This window comes from Apium graveolens, chromosome 11 (assembly GCF_009905375.1).
Source record: "Apium graveolens cultivar Ventura chromosome 11, ASM990537v1, whole genome shotgun sequence".
NCBI classification, from domain to species: domain Eukaryota; kingdom Viridiplantae; phylum Streptophyta; class Magnoliopsida; order Apiales; family Apiaceae; genus Apium; species Apium graveolens.
Window position 1 is genome coordinate 24,531,281 of NC_133657.1, and position 25,175 is coordinate 24,556,455.

At 35.2% G+C, this 25,175-nt stretch overlaps 1 non-coding gene across 1 annotated transcript; it reads right to left on the bottom strand.

The window, feature by feature from the left end:
* Positions 1-12,685: 12,685 nt before the first annotated feature.
* LOC141698805 (small nucleolar RNA R71) lies at positions 12,686-12,792 on the bottom strand. Its single transcript, XR_012565307.1, has one exon. It is a non-coding gene; the product is annotated as a small nucleolar RNA R71 (small nucleolar RNA).
* Positions 12,793-25,175: the final 12,383 nt, after the last annotated feature.

Sequence of the window (25,175 nt, forward strand, 5' to 3'; positions counted from 1 at the left end):
ATCAATTAATATTTAGATTAATTGACTAAATAAATAATTAATTATCAACTAAAATTGATTAATTAAATAATTTAGATTTAGTTTTGAATTTAAAATAATTTTCATAATTAAAAACAATGAATTTTGGATTTTTAAATAATTTAAAACAATTTTCCAAAAACAGAAATACAGTTTTTTAGAATTTTTAAAATAGAATAATGTTCTTGCAAGTTTTTTAAAGTCACAGGGACTAGTTTGTAAGTTTTACACAACTGCAGGGGTAAAGTGGTAAATTTACCACCTCCCCTCTGTCTTCTTCCCTTCGCCGGCCGGAACTCCATGGCCGCCGCCATGGAGCTTTTCCGGCAGGCCTGAAAACTGCCCTGAAGTCCACGATTTTAACAGGGAACATACTATTCATCACCCAGAGTTCAGTTCTGCAATCAACTTGTCCAACCAATCACGGAATCTTCAACAAAACCTGTCCTAAAAACTCCGACGCCGCCGTGCTTATTTTTTCGGCGAGGCTCTTCTGTCTATCGTCTGTTAAGCTTATATATACCAATCGAACCGTTGTTCAATGATCTATAACGTGGTAACATCATTTTTAAACAATAACCCTTAACCCAGAAAAACCCAATTTTCAATTTAGAACATTCATATCAAGAACCCTAATTTTATTTTCGAGAATCAAACACCCTTTTCTATATGTTATTGAACTCGGTTTGTGACATATAATATACCAAAATGACCAGGAAGAAAAGATCTACATGATTCAAGCATCAAATCACACAAACAACATCAAGAACAAAAATTCATATTTTAATTATCAAATAATTCGAATTAAAATAAATAAATCAGAAAATCACCTTAATTTCTGCACTAAAATGGTTGATTGATTCAGAAAGGTATTTTCGAGAGCTTCGTTTTGATATATTGCACGCTTGAATCGGAGTTCGATAACGCCTTCGTTCGTGCATTTGATTTTCAAGAACGCGACATAAATTCGACGGTTTCTCTGTATTTTCTATATTTTTACTGATCGATTTTGATTATACGAATAAAATGAAATAATAAAAGGGCTATATATATTTATGGAATATTGGATCATTTGGGATCGTTAAATTAGTTACTTAGCCGCTAGGTAATTGCAAAAACGATCTGATTTGATACCCGTACTGGATAATTATCCAAACCGGGTTTCCTATAAAATACTTTATACGAAAAGAACGTAATATTATCCCGTCCTTTGAGAATACGGGTTTTGTTGATTCACCGAAATGATTATCGTATCGAAAATCTTGCGTCGGTCCGCGCACGGGTCAAACCGTAATCCGGATTGAAAAAGTCAAAACACGGAAAATGTCCGGAATTACCAGATTAGGTTAGGAACGAGTTTTCGGAAGAGTTTCGGGTTGTAAAAATGTAAAAATGGTTGAATTCGGACGATTTCCGGCTTTATAAAATAATTTTGTAATTATTCAAAAAATATTAATAATTTCATAAATCAATATAAAATCATATAATAGTCCAAAAATTACCAGAAAAATACCGTAATTATCTATATTTTGTTCTGGTCAAAATAAAATTAATATGCTTATACTTTATCACATATAAGCATCCACATATCCACACCAATCATCAGATAATTCACCAAAAATTACATAATAATCATATAAAAATTATTTGTTGATAAAAATAATTACACGTGATATCCCGGATATTACAAACATGACTTGAGTTGGAAAGTTGAGGAATTGGGTTCAAGGCTGTCAAAAGTGGAGAACTCAGTTGCTCAAATTATTTCTAATTGACAAACTCAAACTCACCTGCTACAACAACTGGTGGCTGCTCAAACTTCCAACCCTGCCTTATTTGATGATAACAAAAAGGGGAGAAGGATATGGATGTACAAGTCAGTAAGGTAATTGTTCCAGCCATTACCTTCTCAAAGCCACCAGTGTTAGTTAGTATTGATTAAATCAACATAGCAGCAGCTGAACTCAAGCTGAAAGAACAAATGCAGAAAATTGATAAGAAAATTGAAAAGGTATTTGGTCCAATTGCAAATCAAGACAAATCTGTGAAGCACTTCACTCAATTGAGACAAATTCCAATAAGTGAAATGAGGTTGGGGAATATGGAAAGGGGTCAGATCTCATTTAAAAGATATCAAAAGGCCACTATGATTTTGAAGCCCAAGAATCACTCATCAAAACATTCAAGCAAAAATCCATTGGACCTAGTCTATGCAACTCCTCAACCTGATGAAAAGAAACTACTTGGTCACTCCATTGCAAATCATAAAGATCCAAGAGACTCGGTCTTGTAGAAAAGAATAGAAAAAATCTACAGGCATGGAAAAATGATTTATGTGATGGCTGGACAAACTCAATTTGGAGAAGCCAAGAGAGAAGAAAAATTGGATCAAGCATCAGAAAAGGCAGGCTACCTTAGAAGCAAAGAAACAAGATGAAAAGCTTGCTATCAAGTCAGAAAGTGAGAAGCCTGCCACCATAACCGAGACTGAAAAGAAGGAGGAACCAAAGCAGAAATCTGTGAAAAGAGTACAGGAAATAGCCAAAAGGAAGCTAGTATTTGAAGAAGAAAGGGAAGAACCAAAGACAACTCATTCTACTACTGCAAATCAACCAACTATACCCACAATGGAGAAAGTTGAAATCAAGTTCCATCCTGGTGTGAATTTTCCTGGTGATCCAATCATTCCCAAGGATGAACCAAAAGAATGGAAAAGCCTACCTATTCCTGAGCTAAACATCCCAATATCAACCACTTCTAAAAGAAGAAAGAACATACCAAGGAAGCCAGTCAAGTCTATTCCATTTCAATCCAAAACCTTATATAAACCCAAGCCAACAGTCAACAAAGGAGATCAACTCTTTATTTATGACATAAAGGAGTTTTCAAACATTAATCTTTACTTGAATGGGCTGGATGAAGTGAGAGCAATTGATGCCCATAACAGGCTTCCAGAAAGACTAGTGTTTAGGTACAATGGTGGAAAGGAATTTACTTGGCCTCTTTATAGGATTCTGAAAAGTATTCTCTGCAATCAAGAAAATTTTTGGATTCACCATGGTGGCTAAAGAGGAGATACTCAACAAAATTGAACAAATAAGACAAAGCTGGAGAGACCCAAGTGCACTACCAAGAATCTTAACTTATCCTTACACTGGAAGTAGAGTGCACTTAAGGCCATATTGGTTGATGGAGTTCAAGGATGAAAAGAATACCAGAAGATTTTTCAGATTATAAGGCCATCTAAAGATATCAATCAATGAAACTCTCAAGGAAATGCAGGAGATGCTGAATCTATCTAATGAAGATGAATCTGAGTTCTACAGATAACTTCAACACCAAATAGAAGAGAACAATGAAAATCTGGGAAAGAAGACTAGATACTCAAGTAGAAAAGATTAATTTGCTCAAACTAGAGGAGCACCTTGAACAAAACTTGTGAGACTTTTGAAATTTCTTCTATCAACTTTCAATAAAATTTGCAGCAGTTATAATTTTATCTGCTATTGAATGAATGTTTTGTATAAGGTGTTTTGTTATCATCAAGTCCTCCTAAATTTATGCCTGCAATTCCATTAGACATAAATTGGGGGAGATTGTTAGGAATATGTTATAGGCTTGATGATATTTTACCAAAATACCTTAGTAGATTTAATAAAGTGAATTCGTAGTTTCAACGAATAATTTTACTCTGTCATCCATTGAAAGAGTAGCTTATGTTTAAATAAGTTTTTGTAGCACATTCTTTTATATTGTAATGTCTTGGAGAATTAGAAGTTGTAGGATATTCACAGTTTTATCCCCCGAATCCGGGGTCAGGAATTCGGGTCGTCACACCATCCTTCAATCATGTATAACCTGTATTGATTCAATAATCCAATAAACCCCAATCTCACGTACACACACACACAAATTATAGCCTTAGGAACGATGTACACAATGTAATCTTCTTTTGTTACAACTCAAATGTACTTTACAAGATCTTAAACAATTATTCGTAACCTCTACATGAAGTTACAATAATTACTACTAACATCTTATACATATCTGAATACTCTGGTCCATATGAGATAAAGTTGTAAGGGATGCTTCCCATGATTTCAATTGACTAAGTCCCACACCGGTATACTGATAACCTGTTGTGTTGTGACATTTAAAAGAAAGCAAGAGTGAGCAATGATGCTCAGCCATAATGTACAAAATAGTGGGATAATAACTGTTAAAATAATATTTCCTCATATAATAGGACGATTCCAAAACTTGGTGGTATACACCTTTTTTTAAATCAAATCAGATATTTTATATATATCAAAATATCTTTACAATGCACTAGATAGCATTATGTACTCGGGAGAATCAATCTTTTGGTGTTATACACCTTTATTCAAAATAATATTTTTGATTGACTTATTAGTCTGCAAATACCTTAATGGCAAACCCAGCACCTAGGCTTGGTTAGGTATTGCATCTCAATTCCAATTGGAAGAATATAGGACATTCACCGGAGCCACAACTTACAATGATCATTCATAAGACGGAAATTAGTAACCTTTTCTACTAGTAAGAGGATGACTTCTAAACTCCTTATTATCATCCTGACCGCATACGGGCTATGTGTCCCATTTTGGGTATATACACACTTCATGGGTCCTTAGGTACATATAGTACCGTATCCCCAATAGATGAAGTATTGGATCTCTACCCTCCTTTGTCCTTTAAGAAATCCTATCATATCTCAAGAACTCGAACCACATCGAAGTTCTCCAAGTGTTTTGCTTGTTGATAGGTACAACTCATCTCATATGTATATATATATATATATGTACTTCCGAGAATTTTGGAGGAAGTACTAAGATAATGTGAGTTGACCATTGTTAACAAATAAATAAATAAGGGGGAATTTCTTTGAAAACTATATTCAAAATATTTAAAATACGTCGAGATAACATTTTCGACGATCCGAAATAAGTAAATGATTTTTTGAAACTCAGAAAATATTTAAAATCAAGTCTTACTTTTAAATCATATTACATCATTTAATAAATATTTATTTATTAAATAATAATAATTCAATATTTAAACCTCAAATAATTATATTATAAAGGAATATTTGAAATAATATTCTTCAACTAATTTATGTTTAAATAATTAAAGTAATCCTTAAAAGATATAAGTAATCGAGTTTGAAATAAATAATTGTTGGAGAATACTTCTCCTATTTAAAATGAATATCCAAAATAATATTCATTGTTCGAGTGATAAAATATAGTTGAGGGAATACGATCTTTGGTAATCGTTTTAAATAAATTTGAGGTATTTAATACTTCGCAAGTGGACATCGAGTCCCTTGGAATAAAATAAGTAAGGACTTTTAATCGTCCAAAATATCTCCGGGATGATTCTCGGGTTTATACTTTATAAAAATGACCGACTCTCAGTCTTACAACTTATACATCACGCTCTACTATAGCGTTAATATTTTTAAATAAAAAACCTCCGGAATAATTCCGGGTTTTCATCAAATTATACTGAATGATCCTCGGTTTAAACTATACTCCTCATATATACAACGCTACTCTCTAGCGTTATCGATTAAAATTCAGTAATATTCATATACCAAAATTATCAACATATCGTATTATATATCACAATTCGTAAAATATCATAATATAACATCATGTATATAGCATTTATTTGAAAACAAACACAACACAACAGTTTTAAAAGGTAGGGTTTGAAAACTTGCCTGGAGTCCAAGATACGTTTTCCGACATCCTCTCGTTCCGGGTTTTCTAATCAACAAATACCATAATCTTAATTAGTATTCCTAATCCCATCACCAACTTATATTTATAATAAGTAAAATACTTCATAATTTTCAATATTCGACCGACTCGAAATAAGTATCAATTCTTGGACAAAACGGACGGTCAAAGTAGTCTTCTAGAGTTGACTTTACCGAATGTTACTATTACGCGACTCGCACTCTAACATTTTTAATAAATCTAAATATCAATATTTTTAATACAAAACCACCTCAAGAAGCTTCTTTAGTTCTTTTAATATTCATCATAAAATTTTAATTTTGATAAAATGAGTTGAAATAGGTGAAAAGCATTTTAAAAGTTCGGTTAACTAAGGAGTTTTACTATTCATATCGCTTTCACTAAAACGTTGATTTCTCTCAACCCGTTAACTAAATTGACGCACCATTTTCGCGTGCGTGATCTAGAAAAAATTTAGAACATATTGTTTGAAAATGATTTTCTGGTAATAGGGATAAAAATCTCGAAAAGGCAGTTTAATGGCAGTGGGTTGAGGTTGGGGTTCTTACTCTGCGCGACCTCGGCTCCGACATTTTTATAAAATAGAAAAATCAATATTTTTACTTGAAATTTTTATGGACATTATTAAACTCTATTTATTACTTTATGTAAAAATTTCATGATTTTTTAATATTCTTAAGTCGATTATTTCTATTTCCAAAGTTCATAATTTCTACCAATTTTTGTCGCGTAAATCGTTTTCACTAAAATGGACTTAACTTTTGAACTCTAAATCAAAATCAAGCGATTCAAGTGCCTAAATTATCCTTACAACAAGCTCTATCATTTTCAGGTCTTACATTTCAAGAACTCACAGTTTATACATTCTGTATTTCTGCATAAAACTTATGGTTACATTTCGCTCCTTTTATCGACGTTACGCTCGCGACTCGGGTTTCGTTTTCACTCTAAATAATTAATCAACAACCATCAATCATTATACCATTATTTTAACACTTAATCCTCTCAATAACATCATTATCTTGAGGCCACAACATCAACCTTAATAACTAACTAACTAACTAAACATCAATAAAATATCAAATCAATCATCAAAACCATACTTACATCTAAGATCCTTACTTTTCTTGAAACTTAAAACTTAAAAAAAAATTGGATGAATGTTTATACCTTTATTGGTATCTTGGAAGGTTCTCTTCCTGATGGTTAAACCTTGGGAGGGCTTGTTTGTGCTTAAGGATCCTAAATCATGCCATGAAAATCAAGAAAACAAAAAGAGATTTTCAGAGTTACCATTCATCACCAATTTTGAGCAAGAATTTGACTATGCTATACTAATCCAATGGACATGAAATTTTGAACGTATCTTGTACATGATATGTGGAAGTTTTGATTAAAAGTTGGTGATTTTTTAATGAGTATAACATGAGATTTGAATTTTTCTTTCCTTGGTGTTCTTGAAATCGGCATAGTGTTTTTTGAAGAGAGAGAGAGAGAGAGAGAATTGCTTGGCTTGTCTTGGAAGAGTTGGATACTTTATGATATTTATTTTTTATATGTAATGTTTATTCCTCAAGAAGCTTCAATTTTAAAAAGCCTAGTTCATAGCTTACACACCAAGTTTTCTAGCTCTTTAATCATTAAAAACATGAATCCTTATTTTATACTTTATAAAAATTGATCGACTCTCGGTCTTACAACTTATACATCACGCTCTACTATAACGTTAATATTCTTAAATAAAAAACCTTCGGAATACTTCTGGGTTTTCATCAAATTATACTGACCGATCCTCGGTCTAAAATATACTCCTCATATATACAACGCTACTCTCTATTGTTATCCATTGAAATTTGGTAATATTCATATAGCAAAATCATTAACATATCGTATGATATTATATATCACAATTCATAAAATATCATAATATAACATCATGTATATAGTATTATTTGAAAACAAACACAACACAACAGTTTTAAAAGGTATGGTTTGAAAACTTGTCTGGAGTCCAAGATACGTTTCCCGACTTCCTCTCGTTCCGGGTTTTCTAATCAGCAAATATCATAATCTTAATCAGTATTCATAATCCCACCACCAACTTATATTTCTAATAAGTACAATACTTCATAATTTTTAATATTCGACCGACTCGAAATAAGTATCAATCATTGGTCGAAACGGACGGTCAAAGTAGTCTTCTAGAGTTGACTTTACCGAATATTACTATTATGCGACTCGCACTCTAATATTTTTAATAAATTGAAATATTAATATTTTAATACAAAACCACCTCTAGAAACTTCTTGATTTATTTTATTATTTATCATAAAAGTTTCATTATGATAAAATGATTTTAAATCGGTGAAAAGTACTTTAAAAGTTCGGTCAACTACATAATTTTACTATTCATACTGTTTTCACTAAAACGTTGATTTCTCTCAACCCGTTAACTCAGTTGATGCACCGTTTTCGCGTGCGCAATATAGACAAAATTTAGAACAAATTATTTCAAAATAATTTTCTGGTAACATGGGTGAAAATCCCGAAAAGGCAGTTTAATGGAAGTGGGTTGAGTTTGGGCTTCTTACTCTTCGCGACCTCGGCTCCGACATTTTTATAAAATTGAAAAATCAATAGTTTTACTTGAAATTTTTATGACCGTTAATAAACTCTATTTAGTACTTTCTGTAAAAATTTCATGATTTTTGAATATTCCTAAGTCGATTATTTCTATTTCCAAAATTCATAATTCCTAGCAGTTTTTATCGCGTAAATCGTTTTCACTAAAACGGACTTAACTTTTGAACCGTAAATCGAAATCAAGCGATTCAAGCACCTAAATGATCCTTACAAAAGGCTCTATCATTTTTAGGTCTGACTTTTCAAGAAATCACTGTTTATATATTTTGTATTTTTGCAGAAAACTAATGGTTACGTTTTTCTCATTTTATCAATGTTACGCTCGCGACTCCGGTTTCGTTTTCACTCTAAATCATTAATCAACCACCATCAATAATTATACCAACATTTTAACACTTACTCCTCTCAAGAACATCATGTTCTTGAGGCAAAAACATCAACATTAATAACTAACTAACTAAACATCAAGAAAATATCAAATCAATCATCAAAACCATACTTACATCCAAGATACTTGATTTTCTTGAAACTTAAAACTTAAACAAAGTTTGGATGAATGTTTATACCTTTCTTCGTATCTTGGGAGGTTCTATTCTTGATGGTTGAACCCTGAGAGGGATTGGTTGTGCTTAAGGATCCTAAATCATGTCATGAAAAATAAGGAAACAAAAAGAGATTTTTGGAGTTACTATTCATCACCAATTTTGAGTAAGGATTTGACTATGCTATACTAATCCAATGGACATGAAATTTTGAACGTACCTTGTACATGATATGTGGAAGTTTTGATTAAAAGTTGGTGATTTTTGAATGAGTATAACATGATATTTGATTTTTTCTTTCCTTGGTGTTCTTGAAATCGACATGGTGTTTTTTGGAGAGAGAGAGAGAGAATTGCTTGCCTTGTCTTGGAAGAGTTGGGTATTTATGATATTTGTTTTATGTATGTAATGCTTATTCCTCAAGAATCTTCAATTTTTAAATCCTATTTCATAGCTTACACACCAAGTTTTCTAGCTCTTTAATCATTAAAAACATGAATCATTATTTTAAGAAATGTTGTCTTTTACTAGATTTAAATTGATCAGCTAGCTTGATTAATTTATTGCTAATTTATTTTCATTATATTTGCATGAAATTTGCATGGTCTTGGTTTGTTTATTTGTTCGCTTACGTATTCGCTTGGTCGCTTATTTATTTTCATAATTAATCTTCGTAAGCGATTCGTGGGGTAAATTATTTCTTATAAATCCTTTATGCTTTGAAACCTTGTACTTGGATTTTAATTCATAGAATTCTAAATTCTTAATCGTAATGTGATTCTCGTATTTCTCGATAGTCCGTAAGATAAGGTCGTTTTACAAACTTCGTTTCCTCCGAAAACGAATGGCTTTTACATACACTCATTTGGTACGTATAATCATAATATTAACTCAAAATCTTAAATTAAAAACTCGTATATCGTGTGGTCGTAAAGGTTTTTATTAAACCGCAAGGTTACTATTTATAAGGGACTTTTACCGATGTCAAAAATTCGGGTTTTTACATAAGTCATGTTGGCTACAAGAATGATATGCAAAATAGGTTGGCTAATTGTAAATATTAGATGCCTTGTAATCTTGCATAAATGAAATTGAGTCAACTGCTATGGAAATTCTTTCAACGGATGTTTCTATAAGGCTTCGATGGATGACCCGAGTTCCAATCAACGGATGATCCAAATGAGTCTCGACGGATAATCAACAGAGTCTCGACGGATAACTAACAGAGTCTCGACGGATAACAAATTCAAATAGGAGTTGATAGTGACTTGACAGTCACATGGGTTGATTGTATACAAAAGGAATGTGGCAGCCTGTAATCAGGATTATGAAAATCAAGAAGCATTTCCATTTTCAAATAAAATAGGGACGTTCAAAGATACCATATTTATCTGGATTGCATTGGACAGAGAAATGAAGAAACATGTGATTAGACCTAGATAATAGACTTATGTTTTCTCTTACTATACATGTAACTTGGTTATATATAAACCAAGTGTAGCAAAGAGTTAATTATCAATTAACACAGTCAAAACAAGCAAGAACAAGAGATCATTTGTAAGTTGTATCTTTTAGAACTCTCAAGTTTAAGTTTGTAAAAACTCTTGTAAGCAGCTGTGTGCTTTTGCATCACAAAGATCTTCTACATTTATATATATCTCTAGTGGGAACAACAATCTACCAGAAAGTTTTAAACATCCTTGTTTATTTACTTTGTGTTTTGAATACTTGAATATTTGTTAAATGGCATTTATATCCACTTAGAATGTCCTATAAAGGCTCGAATTGGTGTTTTGTACTCAAGTTATTTGTGTATTTGATGTGTTTTTGTAGTGTTTTGCATTTCAGGGCATAGTCGGAAGCAGGAAGGGTTTTACAATATTTTTATGTTTGGAATGGTGTTAGGAAGGTGTCTTGGATGAATGCTCGTTGATAGCCATAAAAAACCAGCAAAAAAAAGTTCAGAATTTTTTCTAGTAGGTTAGCACGCCCGAACTGTGTTAGCGCGTGCCCGCGCCAGTTTGTCAAAGATACAGCGCGCCCGCGCTGGGATAGCGTGCGCCCGCGCCGGGTCATTTTCCAGGAATAATGTTTTTGATTAGAAGATGGAATTGCTGGACTTCTGTATTGAATGGACTGCTATAAAAAGACTCTCTAAAGAGGTTTTTAACAACAAAGACTAAAGAGAAGACGGCGAGAAGACCTAGGAGCATAATTACAACAAAGGAGAAGAGGATCTAGTTTATTCTTGTGATTCTTTGTTTAAGTTTTAATCTTGGATGCTATTTTTCTTGTTTGTTGAACCTAATACTCTTGATTATGTACTTTGATTATTATTCAGTTTATAAAGACTTAGTTTATTATACCATGCTTTCATCGGAACCCGCGGTGATGATGAGTTCGGTTATGGACTAATCGTTATCGTGGGGTTCTAACGGATTTACTTATGGATTTCAATAGTTATTTGTTTTGATATCTTAGTGTGTGGTGATTGTATGATATCCTAGTATTGGTTGTGCTTATTCATCTTATGAGCGTCGCGAACTTATAAGATAGCGTGTTAATCTCTATTGAAGCGAAAGTGAATATATGGGTTTAGAACTTGCCATGCTAGCATAGGTTCATGTATTTGATATGCATGATTCGTAAGTAATTTTAACCATCTTACTTGCCCTATATAATCATGATAGATAACTTGTGCATTAAACCTTTGTGTTGTCAAATTCTGTAAACATATTGGGTCTCAACATACTTGGTGTCTATTCAGCTTCTATCTCTTTTGTGGATGTCTAATAGTAGGGTATTCGTGCAATGAAAGTTGGCGTTTACTAGTTTCGTGTTATCTGATTAGTGTCATCACCATTGCATGCTAAGGTTAAGAACAACAAGGATATTGAATGAAGTATTTAATGAAGTTAGAATCCCATGTTTGTCTCATATAGTAAATCAAACCCTTTAATCTCTTAGTTATTGCATGTTAGTTAATATATTAGTTAAAAACAATCTCAATTTGTTATTCATCTTAGCATTGAATAATAACCATACCATTGTTACATAAGTGCATGAAGTTAACCTAAAAGAGTCTTTGTGGGATCGAACTAGAAATAGTATTATATTACTTGCGAACGCGTATACTTACGTGTAATTTAGCACATGTTTTTTTCCCAACAAGTTTTTGGCACCGCTGCGGAGGACTCGGTATTAATTTTTAGTTTATGTGCTTGACATCAGTGGTCGTTAAAGTTCACTGACTAGGAATTTTTTACTTTCACGGTTTACTTGTTTATATTTCAGGTACTCATTATAATGGGAGATCCAGCAGCACCAACGAAAGCGTTGATGGATTATTCTCAACCAAAGATCAATGACATTCAGTCTAGTATTGTCAGGCCAGCTATCGCAGCTAATACCTTTGAGATCAAGCCCGGGATAATTCAGATGGTACAGAATTCAGTCCAGTTACGGGGTTCTCCAACGGAAGATCCAAATATGCACATCAGGGATTTCATAGAGATCTGCGACACCTTCAGGTTCAATGGTGTGTCTGAGGATGCGGTGAAACTGAGACTGTTCCCATTCTCTCTGAGGGATAAGGCTTAGAACTGGTTACACTCTCTACCAGCTGGTTCGATTGCTACTTGGGAAGATCTTGCTCAGAAGTTTCTAACTAAATTCTTCCCTATGGCGAAGACAGCTGCAATCAGGAATGCTCTGACTCAATTTACGCAGCAATCGGGAGAGTCTCTATATGAAGCTTGGGATTGTTATAAAGAGATGCTTAAAAAGTATCCTCATCATGGGATGCCTTACTGGATTATTAAAAACTGCTTTTATAATGGTTTGGTTGCGACTTCTAGACCCATGCTTGATGCAGCATCAGGTGGAGCCTTATGGGCTAAGAGCTACGATGAAGCTTATGATTTGATTGAACTGATGGCTTCTAATGAATACCAGAACCCTTCTCAAAGACTAACTCAAGGCAAGGTAGCAGGAATTCTGGAGGTAGATGCAGCTACTGCTATAGCTGCTCAGCTTAAGGATTTGACGATGAAAATGGATTCTTTGGATAATTATGCAGTTCATCAGATTACTAGTGTCTGTGAGCTTTGTGCTGGTGCGCATGAGACGGAGTAGTGTGCTATTTCTAGTAAATCAGCTCAGTTCGTGAGCAACTTTCAGAGGTCGCAGCAACCAGTACCATCCACCTACCATCCCAACAATCGCAATCATCCTAACTTCAGCTAGAGCAACACTCATAATGCGGTGCAGCAGCCTTATCAACAGTATTCAGCAAAGCAATATAACCCTCCTAGTTTTGAACAACTGCAATATGCACCAAGACAAAAACTCTAACTGCAACAATCTAATGAAAAATCTGAATTGGGGGAGTTGAGGCTCATGTGCAACAGCCAAGCGATTTCTATCAAGACCTTGGAGAATCAAATTGGGCAGATTGTCAGTGCATTACTGAATCGACAACCTGGTACACTCCCTAGTGACACAGAAGTTCCAGGAAAGAAGGAAGGAAAAGAGCATGTTAAAGCAATTATATTGAGGTCAGGGAAGGTTGCAATCCAAGAAAAAGCTCAAATTCCTGAAGTTGTGGCTGAAGAAGATGTGCAGAAGGAAGGAGAGGTGGAACCAAGGAGGATAGATGTTGTACACACTCCTGAGGGTAATACAGGGGAGAAATAGTTCTATCTTCCACATTATTTTCCTAAGAGGCTGCAGAAGCAAATGCTGGATAAGCAATTTGCTAAGTTTTTGGAAGTTTTCAAGAAACTTCATATTAACATACCTTTCGCTGAAGCTCTAAAATAGATGCCTAGCTATGCGAAGTTTATGAAAGGTATTCTCTCTCGGAAAGTGAAGCTCGATGACTTAGAGACTGTTGCTCTTATGGAGGAATGCGGTGTTGTGCTGCAACAGAAGTTGCCTCCGAAGCTTAAAGATCTTGGAAGCTTCACTATTCCTTACATTATCAGAAACTTGTCATTTGACAAATGTTTATGTGATTTGGGAGATAGCATCAATCTGATGCCTTTCTCTGTCTTCAAGAAGTTGGATTTACCTGATCCAAAGTCTACTTATATGTCCTTGCAGATGGCCGATCGTTCTATTATATATCCATGAGGCATAGTGGAGGATGTCTTGGTCAAGGTGGACAAGCTCATCTTTTCTGCTGATTTTGTAATTCTTTATTTTGAGGAGGATAAAAAGATTCCCATAATTTTAGGAAGACCATTCTTGGCTATTGGTCGAACCTTGATAGATGTGCAGAAGGGTGAGCTCACTATGCGAATGCTGGATCAGGATGTGACTTTCAATATATTGAATGCCATGAAATTCTCTACTGATAATGAGAAGTGCTTAAAAGTAGAATTGGTAGATTCTGTGGTTACTTCAGAACTTGATCAAATGCTAAGGTCTGATACCTTAAAAAAGGCCTTGCTGGGGAATTCAGATAGTGAAGATGATGAAGGTGATGAGCGGTTCCCGTATTTGAATGCTTCTCCTTGGAAGCGAGGGCTGGATATGCCTTTTTGAATCTCTTGGAATGACATAACTGAAAAATGCTAAGGGGTATCTCAAGCCATCTATCGAGGAAGCTACTACACTCGAGCTTAAACCATTGCCTGAGCACTTGAGGTATGCTTTTTAGGTGATGCATCTACTTTGCCTGTTATTATTGCATCTGAACTTTCAGGTAGTGATGAGGAAAAGCTCTTGACCATTCTGAGAGAGTTTAAATCGGAAATTGGATGTACCATAGCAGATATCAAGGGAATAAGCCATTCGTATTGCATGCATAAAATTCTGCTAGAGGAAGGAAGCAAGCCGACTATTGAGCAACAGAGGAGGCTAAATCTGATCATGAAAGAAGTCGTGAAGAAGGAAATTCTCAAGTGGCTAGATGCAGGGATCATCTATCCTATTTCTGACAGTTCTTGGGTGAGCCGAGTTCAATTTATGCCGAAGAAAGGAGGCATCACAGTTGTTGCTAATGAAAAGAATGAGCTCATTCCTACTCGAACAGTCACGGGGTGGAGAGTTTGCATGGATTACAGGAAGCTGAACAAGACCACGAGGAAGGATCACTTTCCTCTTTATTTTATTGATCAGATGCTTTACAGGTTGGCTGGGCATGAGTACTACTATCTTCTAGATGGCTATTCAGGTTATAATCAAATTTGCGTCGCTCCATAATATCAGGAAAAGACTACCTTCAGGTGTATGTTTCGTACTTTTGCCTTGAGAAGAGTTTTTTTGGGTTGTGTGGTGCACCTGCCACATTTCAGAGATGCATGATGGCTATCTTCTCTGACATGATTGGTCAGAATATGAAGGTGTTTATGGATGATTTTTCTGTGTTCGGGGATTCTTTCGACGAGTGCTTGCAGAATCTTGGCGCAGTTCTTAAAAGGTGTGTTGAGACCAATCTGGTTCTCAACTGGGAGAAATGTCACTTTATGATGCAACAGGGCATTATTCTCGGGCACAAGGTCTCTAGTAAGGGTCTTGGGGTGGATAAAGCCAAGGTGGGTTCATCAAAAACCTTCATCCACCAATTTCTGTTAAGGGAGTCCGCAGCTTTCTTGGTCATGCGGGTTTCTATCGGTGGTTCATAAAGGTCTTCTCTAAAATCTCTAAACCGTTGTGCAATCTTCTTGAGAAAGATATCCCTTTCAAGTTTGATGACGAGTGCCTAGCTTCTTTTGAGAGCTTAAAGAAGAGTTTGATCACGACACCTTTCATAACTGCACCTAATTGGGATAAGCCTTTTGAAATGATTTACGGTGCAAGTAAGTATGTAGTTGGAGCAGTTCTTGGGCAAAGGAAGAACAATATATTTCATGTGGTCTACTATGCTAGTAAGACCCTCAATGGTGCTCAACTGAACTATACTACTACTGAGAAGGAGCTATTGGCTATTATCTATGGTTTTAAGAAGTTTCGATCTTATTTGCTTGGGATGAAGGTGACAGTTTTCACTGATCACGCTGTGATTCGCTATCTCGTCTCGAAGAAGGACTCGAAGCCTAGGCTAATTTGATGGGTTCTTTTACTTCAGGAGTTTGAGTTAGAGATCAAGGACATAATAGGTACTGAGAATCAAGTCGCTGATCATCTCTCTCGTTTAGAAGATCCAAGTGCTACTTCACAGGATAAGACATTGATAAATGAGTTTTTTCCCGATGAGCAATTGTTTGGGGTGGAAGAAGAAGAACCATGGTTCGCAGATATTGTGAATTAACTTGTGAGCAACATTATGCCTCCAAACTTGTCTTTTACTCAAAGGAAGAAGTTTTTTCATGAGGTGAAGTGGTACATGTGGGATAAGCCATTTTTGTTTCGGCAAGGAGCTGACTAAATCATCAAGAGATGTCATTTGACTGTTTATGGAGGCCACTATGGTGGAGAAACGACAGCAGCTCGTATCCTTCAAGCAGGATTCTTCTGGCCTACATTATTTAAGAATGTGCATCGATTCGCTGTCAGCGTGTGGGTAATATATCCAAGAGGGATGAGATGCCTCTTAATGTGCTTCTCGAGGTTGAGGTCTTCGATATTTGGGGAATTGACTTCATGGGGCCGTTTGTCTCATCTTGTAACAATCAGTATATCTTGTTGGCGGTCAATTATATATCAAAATGGGTGGAAATCAAGGCTTTGCCAATGAATGATGTGAAGGTAGTGCTTAATTTTCTTTACAAGCGGATATTCACAAGATTTGGGACTCCAAGAGTCATAATCAGTGATGAGGGATCACATTTCTGCAATTGCAAGTTCACTGCAATGATACAAAGATATAATGTGAATCATCGCATTACTACAGCCTACCATCCTTAGACTAATAGTCAAGCTACGGTGTCTAACAGAGAGATCAAGCGTATTCTAGAGAAAGTTGTGTGTCCATTAAGGAATCATAGGTCTTTGAAGCTGGATGAAGCTGTTTGAGCGTATTGAACAGCATACAAGACTTTGCTAGGTATGTCGCCATTTCAATTGGTTCATGGTAAAGGATGTCATTTGCTTGTGGAGCTAGAGCATAAAGCATATTGGGCTTTGAAGAAATTGAACCTTGATATGGATGCAACTGGTAAGAAAATGATGCTTTAATTGAATGAACTCGATGAGTTTCGACTTCAAGCGTATGAGAATAACAAAATGTATAAGGAAAAAGTCAAGAGGTGGCACGATAGGGGTCTAGTGCTCAAATCATTTGTGCCGGGGCAACCAGTTCTTTTGTTCAACTCTCGTCTCCGTCTTTTTTCTGGAAAGTTGAAGTCAAGATGGCCAGGGCCGTTTGTTGTCAAAACTGTGTTTCCACATAGAGCAGTGGAGATTTTTGAGAATGATCCAGGCCAAGCATTCAAGGTGAATGGATAGCGTTTGAAGCATTACTATGGGGATACGCCAAACCGTGAGGTGGTTAGTACCCTTTTTATTGTCAACTTGATCTCTAGAACTCTACATCAAGTTAATGACGTAAACCAAGTGCTTCTTGGGAGGCAACCCAAGTTTATTGTACATTAGTAGATAGAGGAAGAAGAAAACAAGAAGAAAACTCAAAAAAATCAAAAAAATGGAAACATTCAGTGCCAACTACAGTAATACACCGCGCCCGCGCTGAGAAGCGGGGCGGCCGCGCTGAACTTCCAGTAGTTGTGCGCGCCCACGCTGGTATGCGGGGCGACCGTGCTAGAATTCCAGTAGCACGGCGCGCCCGCGCTGCCAGGCGGGGCGGCCGCGCTGGCTCTCTGAACCTGAAAAAAAAATATAAAAACAAAAAATCAAAACATAAAATAAACCCCAGCCGAATTTTACTACCTCCACTTCCATATTTCCCTCTCCAAAACAATTCCATTACCCCATTACTCCCATTATTCCCTTAATCAAATCCCACTTCTTTTCCAAAACTAATTCCTAATTCCCTATATATACACACACTTATACATAATCTTCTCCATCATTTATCAATTCTCAAACCTAAATCTCTCTTATACACTTCTCTTTTCTCAAACTTATTTGAATTCAATGGCTCCCAAGAGACAAAGAACTCAAGTTAGTAGTAACATCACCGATTCTTCGAGTGTTGGAGGTGTGAGGCCTAGGTTTTCTACTCCGGAGGCTGAAGCAGAGTATGCGAGGCTGTTGACGAAGCCGATTGCGAAGGAGAGGTGTTTTCTGCCATCGGAAAAGGATGGTAAGTTGCTTGAGATGATTTTGGAGATGGGTTGGGTCACTTTTTGTGAGGCACCCGCTGATGTGCCCATGAGTATTGTTCGCGAGTTTTACACAAATAAGAAGGCGGATAAGAATGGTTTTACTGTGGTGAGTGGGTTGACGGTAGATTACAGTGCTGAGACTATTCGTAGGGTGATCAACCATCCCGAGAGGAGGCCAGAGCAGGAGGATTGGAATACTAAGAAGGGGGATGATTTTAACTTGGATTTGATTATTGCTATATTGTGTGTGCCAGAGACTCACTAGAAGTTCAAGAGGGGCATGAACGAGTATATCACTTTCCCTGCCTCGTGCATGAACAGGTGTGCATGTGCATGAAATTTTTTTATTTGTGCAAACATCATGCCATCTTTTCACGTGCATGATGTTATTGTGGAGCGTGCATGGTTATTGTGGGGAATTCTTCAGGGAGATTATGTGGATCTCGGGTCGGTGATTTATCAGGGTATTCTGAGGTTTTTGCGAGGCAGCACTACGGGTTCTATTATGTATGCATCGATTGTGACGAAGCTGTGCGTTGCAGTTAGAGTTCATTAGCCCGTACACGAGCAGCTGCAGCTACCTAGTGCCCCGATTGACAGTTCAATGATAGTAGTGATGCAGGAATGGGGTGGAGGCAAGCCTGACAAAAAGGGGATCGATTACTCCAATGACCACTTGCAGGGTGGCCGGCCAGCCGATCAGACATATGTTGGTGGTACGGTTGAGGCTAGTAGAGCTGCATGGAGACACCAGAGGGGTGAGCCTAGTTCATCGTAGCAGCAGCAGGAAGCAGAGAACAGTGTTGGTTTGGATTCAGCGTAAAATAGGCGCTTGATGAGGCAGATGGATGTGATGCATGACATCCATAATAGGTTTGCACATGATCTCACCCAAGCGTTGGATACAGATTTTAGAGCCACAGGAGTTGACATCCAGTGGCCAGTATTTGGTGAGGATTCCATGTACCCGCCTCATGATACTCCCCCCGCGGAGGGTGATGACCATCCTGATTCCGAGTAGGTATGCCTGATTCCTTACTATTACCTTCACTGAGGACAGTGAATATTTTAAGTTTGGGGGTGGTAGTTAAGGAATATGTTTGTGTGTGTGTCCATATAGTTTGCATATTCATGATAGTTTAGTTCATATAGTTGCATATTTGTCATGTAGTTTTTTATTTTGCATGTTAGTATGATGCATATAGTTTCATGCATTTGCATTATAACATGATCCCTTAGGTTAATGTCTTGATTGATTTGTGATATTGATGTGAGTGTAGTGATGTCGTATATAGGGATGTTAAGTTCTATTCAGTTGATTTGCATGCTAGAAGCAAGATTTCTTTCAATAAGTCTTATGGGTTGCTTGAGTGCTAGATCATGATCATGTTTTGTTTGTTTGTCGAGGTTTATTCACTTGTTTATATCTAGAATGTATGATATTCTCTTAGTGGCGTAATAACATGGATATTTAAAAATTGGAGAAAAACATTGGATTTCTTTGCTAGTTGTTGTGGCTAGGTGTCAAATGGCTAGTAGCCGGCTCATTTTATATGAGTAGTCTAGGGTTGAGCGAGATGGAGCAAAACGTACTCGCTCAGAAATTTAAAAAAAAAAGAAAAAAAAGAAAAAAAATATGTGTTATGCATAATTGATCACAAGTGGGCTCTTTAATACTCGAGTTATTAAGTTCTTAGGGGACTTCGTGCCTAGTGACCTAAGGCTTTTATAGTCTGGGACCCACTAATCTAATGCTCGCCACATGAGTATTATTGTATAAGTCTTTTGTGGACCTCACTCATTGCACAATCAAATAAGCATGTTTGTGTTTGTTTATGTGTTATCAATAAAAGCATGAGTCCGTGTATAACTCTGATATAAAAATTGAAGTTTTGTCAGTCATTTTGAGTTTAGCGTTTATTCTATTTATAACCTTGTGATTGCCTTGATGAGCAGTGAGTCATGATTATTGATCTAGTTGCGATAGTATATCTGTTAAGCATTTGCACACATGCACGTTTCTAGCTTGTAAGTTGAATTGTGGGATTTGATTGATATTTGTGCGAATAACTGCATTTGTTGAGATGTTGCTCATCGGTTATTCTGAGGGGATCGTTGCATTCATGTTAGTTGCATTCATGCATTTTTATTTCTTGTTCTTTGAGTCTGTTTATGCTTGAGAACAAGCATCGATCCACGTTTAGGGGTGTGTTAAGTAGAATTTATATCCACTTAAAACGTCCTATAAAGGCTCGAATTGGTGTTTTGTACTCAAGTTATTTGTGTATTTGATGTGTTTTTGTAGTATTTTGCATTTCAGGGAATAATTGGAAGCAGGAAGGGTTTTATAATGTTTTTATACTTGGAATGGTGTTAGGAAGGTATCTTAGATGAATGCTCGTTGATCGCCATCAAAAACCAGCAAAGAAAACAAAGTTCAGAATTTTTTCCAGTAGGTCAGCGCGCCCGCGCTGTGTTAGCGCGCGCCCGCGCTGTGTTAGCGCGCGCCCGCGCTGGGATAGCGCGCGGCCGCACTGGGTCGTTTTACAGGAATCCTGTTTTGATTAGAAGATCGAATTTATGGACTTCTGGATTGAATGGACGGCTATAAAAAGACTCTCTAAAGACGTTTTTAACAACAGAGACTAAGGAGAAGACGGCAAGAAGACCTAGGAGCATAAATACAATGAAGGCGAAGAGGATCTAGTTTATTCTTGTGATTCTTTATTTAACTTGTAATCTTGGATGCTATTTTTCTTGTTTGTTGAACCTAATACCTTTGATTACGTACTTGGATTATTATTCAGTTTATAAAGACTTAGTTTATTATACCATGTTTTCATCGAAACCCGCGGTGATGATGAGTTCGGTTATGGACTAATCATTATCGTGGGGTTCTAACGGATTTACTTATGGATTTTAATAGTTAATTTGTTTCGATATCTTAGTGTGTGGTGATTGTATGATATCCTAGTATTGGTTGTACTTATTCGTCTTATGAGCTTCGTGAACTTATCAGATAGCGTGTTAATCTCTATTGAAGCGAAAGTGAATATAGGGGTTTAGAACTTGACATGCTAGCATAGGTTCATGTATTTGATATGCATGATTCATAGGTAATTTTAACCATATTACTTGCCCTATGTAATCATGATAGATAACTTGTGCATTAAACCTTTGTGTTGTGCAAGACATTCCTGTACAATAACAAGACTAAGTCAAATTGACAACCCTAAGTAAGTTGTATTGTAATCTTAGTTTGCATTTTGTATTGTAACATTAAAGTCTGTAAAAATGTCAAAGAGCAGACTGGGGTCTTTTTCTTTGAACAGTATCAAGCCTAAGAATTCTATCTGGAAGAAGATCAAGAAGATCATGCCTCAGAAGAATTATGAAGAAGCTTGGAGTTGAATAAATCTGTTTTAAAAAAAATGTTCTAATTCAAAATCTCTACAAGTCAAATATTTAGTGTTATAGAGAAGTCATTCGAGAACTCTAGAATGACTTATAAAGAAGTCAGGAAAGCTACTAGAGAACTCATAGAAATCGACAAGTCATTTTTTCACTAGAGAACTATGAGAAATTGACAAGTCATTTCTTTACTAGAGAACTCAGACTTATCGACAAGTTAAATATCACGAGAGAACTCTGAGATATCGACAAGTCAAATATCACTAGAGAACTCTGAGATATCGACAAGTCAAATATCACTAGAGAACTTTGAGTTATTGACAAGTCAATTAGTCACTAGAGAACTCAGAGATATCTATAAGCCAAAGTGAAGATATGAAGTGAAGAGATCTCGACAAGCTAAATTCTCTTATAGAGAACTTAGAGACCTCTACAAGTCAAAGCAATTATAGAGTAATGAGAGATCTCGATAAGCCAATATACTTATCGAAATGTCAAGTTCTCTCTATATCAAACTGGAGATCTCGAGGTAAAACTCAAAATACAAAATGCAGACCAATTCAATATCCAAGATTAACAATCAACAAACAATCCACTCGGTTGGATTGACAAGTCTACAAAAGGTAGCTTGACGCGTGCAAGATCAAGGGCGAAGATTAACTGACAAAGGAAGATCAAAGTTAATATAGTATGCAAAGATAAGTTAAGCCAGAAATGGAAGATATACTTTTCCTAAAATGGAATGATTAGTGACAGTTTACTAAAGTGAATAGCATCTCTTATTACACAATGTGTAAACCAGTAGTTAACTATCATATAAAGTTAACACTGGTCCTTTGTTAGGAGTAACATTTTTAGATAAGAAAAATCTTGTATTCTCTCAAGAAAGAAGCTAAGATTTTTATCAACAAAGTGTAACATTCAGGATATCGCGTGTAATTATTTTTATCAATAAATAATTTTTAAATTATTATTATGTGATTTTTGGTGAATTATCTGATGATTGGTGTGGATATGTGGATGCTTATATGTGATAAAGTATAAGTATGTTAATTTTATTATGACCAGAATAAAATATAGATAATTACGGTATTTTTCTGGTAATTTTTGGACTGTTATATAATTTTATATTGATTTATGAATTTATTAATTATTTTCTGAATAATTACAAAATTATTTTATAAAGCCGGGAATCGTCCGACTTCAACCGTTTTTACATTTTTACAATCTGAAATTCTTCCGAAAACTCCATCCTAACCTAATCTGGTAATTCTGGACATTTTCCATGTTTTGACTTTTTCGATCCGGATTACGGTTTGACCCATGCGCGGCCCGGCGCAATACGATAATCATTTCGGTGAATCAACAAAACCCGTATTCTCGAAAGATGGGATATTATTACATTATTTATATATATAGTATTTTATAAAAAGCCCGGTTTGGATAATTATCTAATACAGGTACCAAATCGGATCATTTTTGCAGTTACTTAGCCGCTAAGCAACTAATTTAACGATCCAAAACGATCCAAAATGAACCAATATTCCAAAATATATATAGCCTATTTATTATTTCATTTTATTCGTTTATTCATTTACAACCAGTAAAAATATAGTAATTACAGAGAAAAACCCTAAAAACGATACGTTCTTGAGAATCAAACGTATGAACGAAGGCGTTATCGAACTCCGATTCGGGCGTGCAGCATATCAAAACAAAGCTCTCGAAATCTTCTTTCTGAATCAACCATTTGTTTTTGCCCAGAAATTAAGGTATTTTTCTGATTTAATTATTTTATTTTGAATTAATTATGGATTAAATTATGAATTTTTGTTCTTGATGTTTTTGATATGATTTGATGACATAATCGTGTAGATGATATTTTTCTGGTCAATTTGGTATATTATATGTCAAAAACTGAGTTCAATAACATGTCCAAATTAATGTTTGATTATCGAAATAATAAAATTACGGTTTATATACTTTGAATGTTCTTAATTGATTTTAGGAACTTTTGATTTACTAAATCTGGGTTGAAATCACTTGCACCATCATGTAGATCACGTAAAAACGAATTGATTCATATATTCAATTGTATTGTTTGATTCCAGAATCGATCTCTTCGGGAAGCGGGTTGACCCGGCGGCGTTTTTTTTCCGATCGCTTTTCCGATCGTTTTACGGGATGGTTGAACAAGATGTGAGCATGAATGAGTTCCTGGAAATGTACTCTACAATTCTGCACCTTTTTCGTGCTGTTCTGGGCAGGATTGGGCATCGCCGGAAAAGCTCGGATCGCCGTTAATGGCGTCCGGCCGGCAACCGGTGACAGGGACATGGAAGATGGCAAAAATGCAGGTTGGTACCTGTATTTTTTCTAATCTTGCAAAGCATGGATTTATGTTTTAAAATATTACAAAAATTAGATTTCTATTTAAAAATATTTAGAAAAGATATTTTTATTATTTTAAAAATCAGAAAAATTATTTATTAAATTCAGAAAATTATCTTAATTATTTATTTATTCAAAAATAAATCAAAATTATTTTATTAATTAATTTTAATTAGTTTTTAATTATTTTAATTAATTGATTAATTTATAATTAATTGATTAATTAATTTAATTAATTATTAATTGATTTTAATTGATTTAATAATTAGATTTAATTATTTAAAATTGATTTAAAAATTCTAAAAAATAGTTTCGAGCTTTTAAATATTATTTTAAATTATTTTCAAAGCTCAACTATTATTATAAAATTATTTTAAAATCAGATTCAGGTGTTCGAACCCTATTATTTAATTTTAAAATGATTCGGAGACTCGTTTTAATTCCGAAAAATGTTCAAAAAATTATATTAAATACCTGAAAAATCATTTTGACCCCGAATCTTCTTTGAAAAATCATTTTGATCGAATACCTTACGTGTTATGTACTACGTGTTCACTGATTGATGCGTTATATGCCTATGTGGTTATGGTTTGACTGTTTTAGTCATAATTTTTAATCCGTAAATCGGATTTGGGTGAAACGAAGGGTAGATAAAAGCTTATGACGTCTATGTGACGATTAGAATAATACGAGTATAAATAATTGATAGATACTTGTGATACCTAGCAGAGTCAGCAAGGCATAGAAAAGGGAACCAGTGATCTATAAATAGAATCAAAGCGTAGAAAGAGAAGGAAAGTGATTGATAAATAGAAGCAAGACATAGACTGAGAAGAAAAGTGGTTGATGAGTAAAACTGTTAGATGAGTATAAGTAAAATGGAAATCATCGGTGATAAGGCAAGTACTTGTGAACCCTTCTTTAAAGATATATTGCAAATATTTTTGAACTGTTTCATAACATGTCGCTATTATTCAAAATCACTCATATTTTATATTGCAAGTGCTATAAACTATTTAACCTTGAACCCTGATTCTTCTTGATCTTGAGCCATAAGCCTTGTTCTTCACAAACCATTGATTATTGAATTCCCAGATACGATCCAAACACACATGATACTACTCCATAAATACATATCTACCACATACTGATTC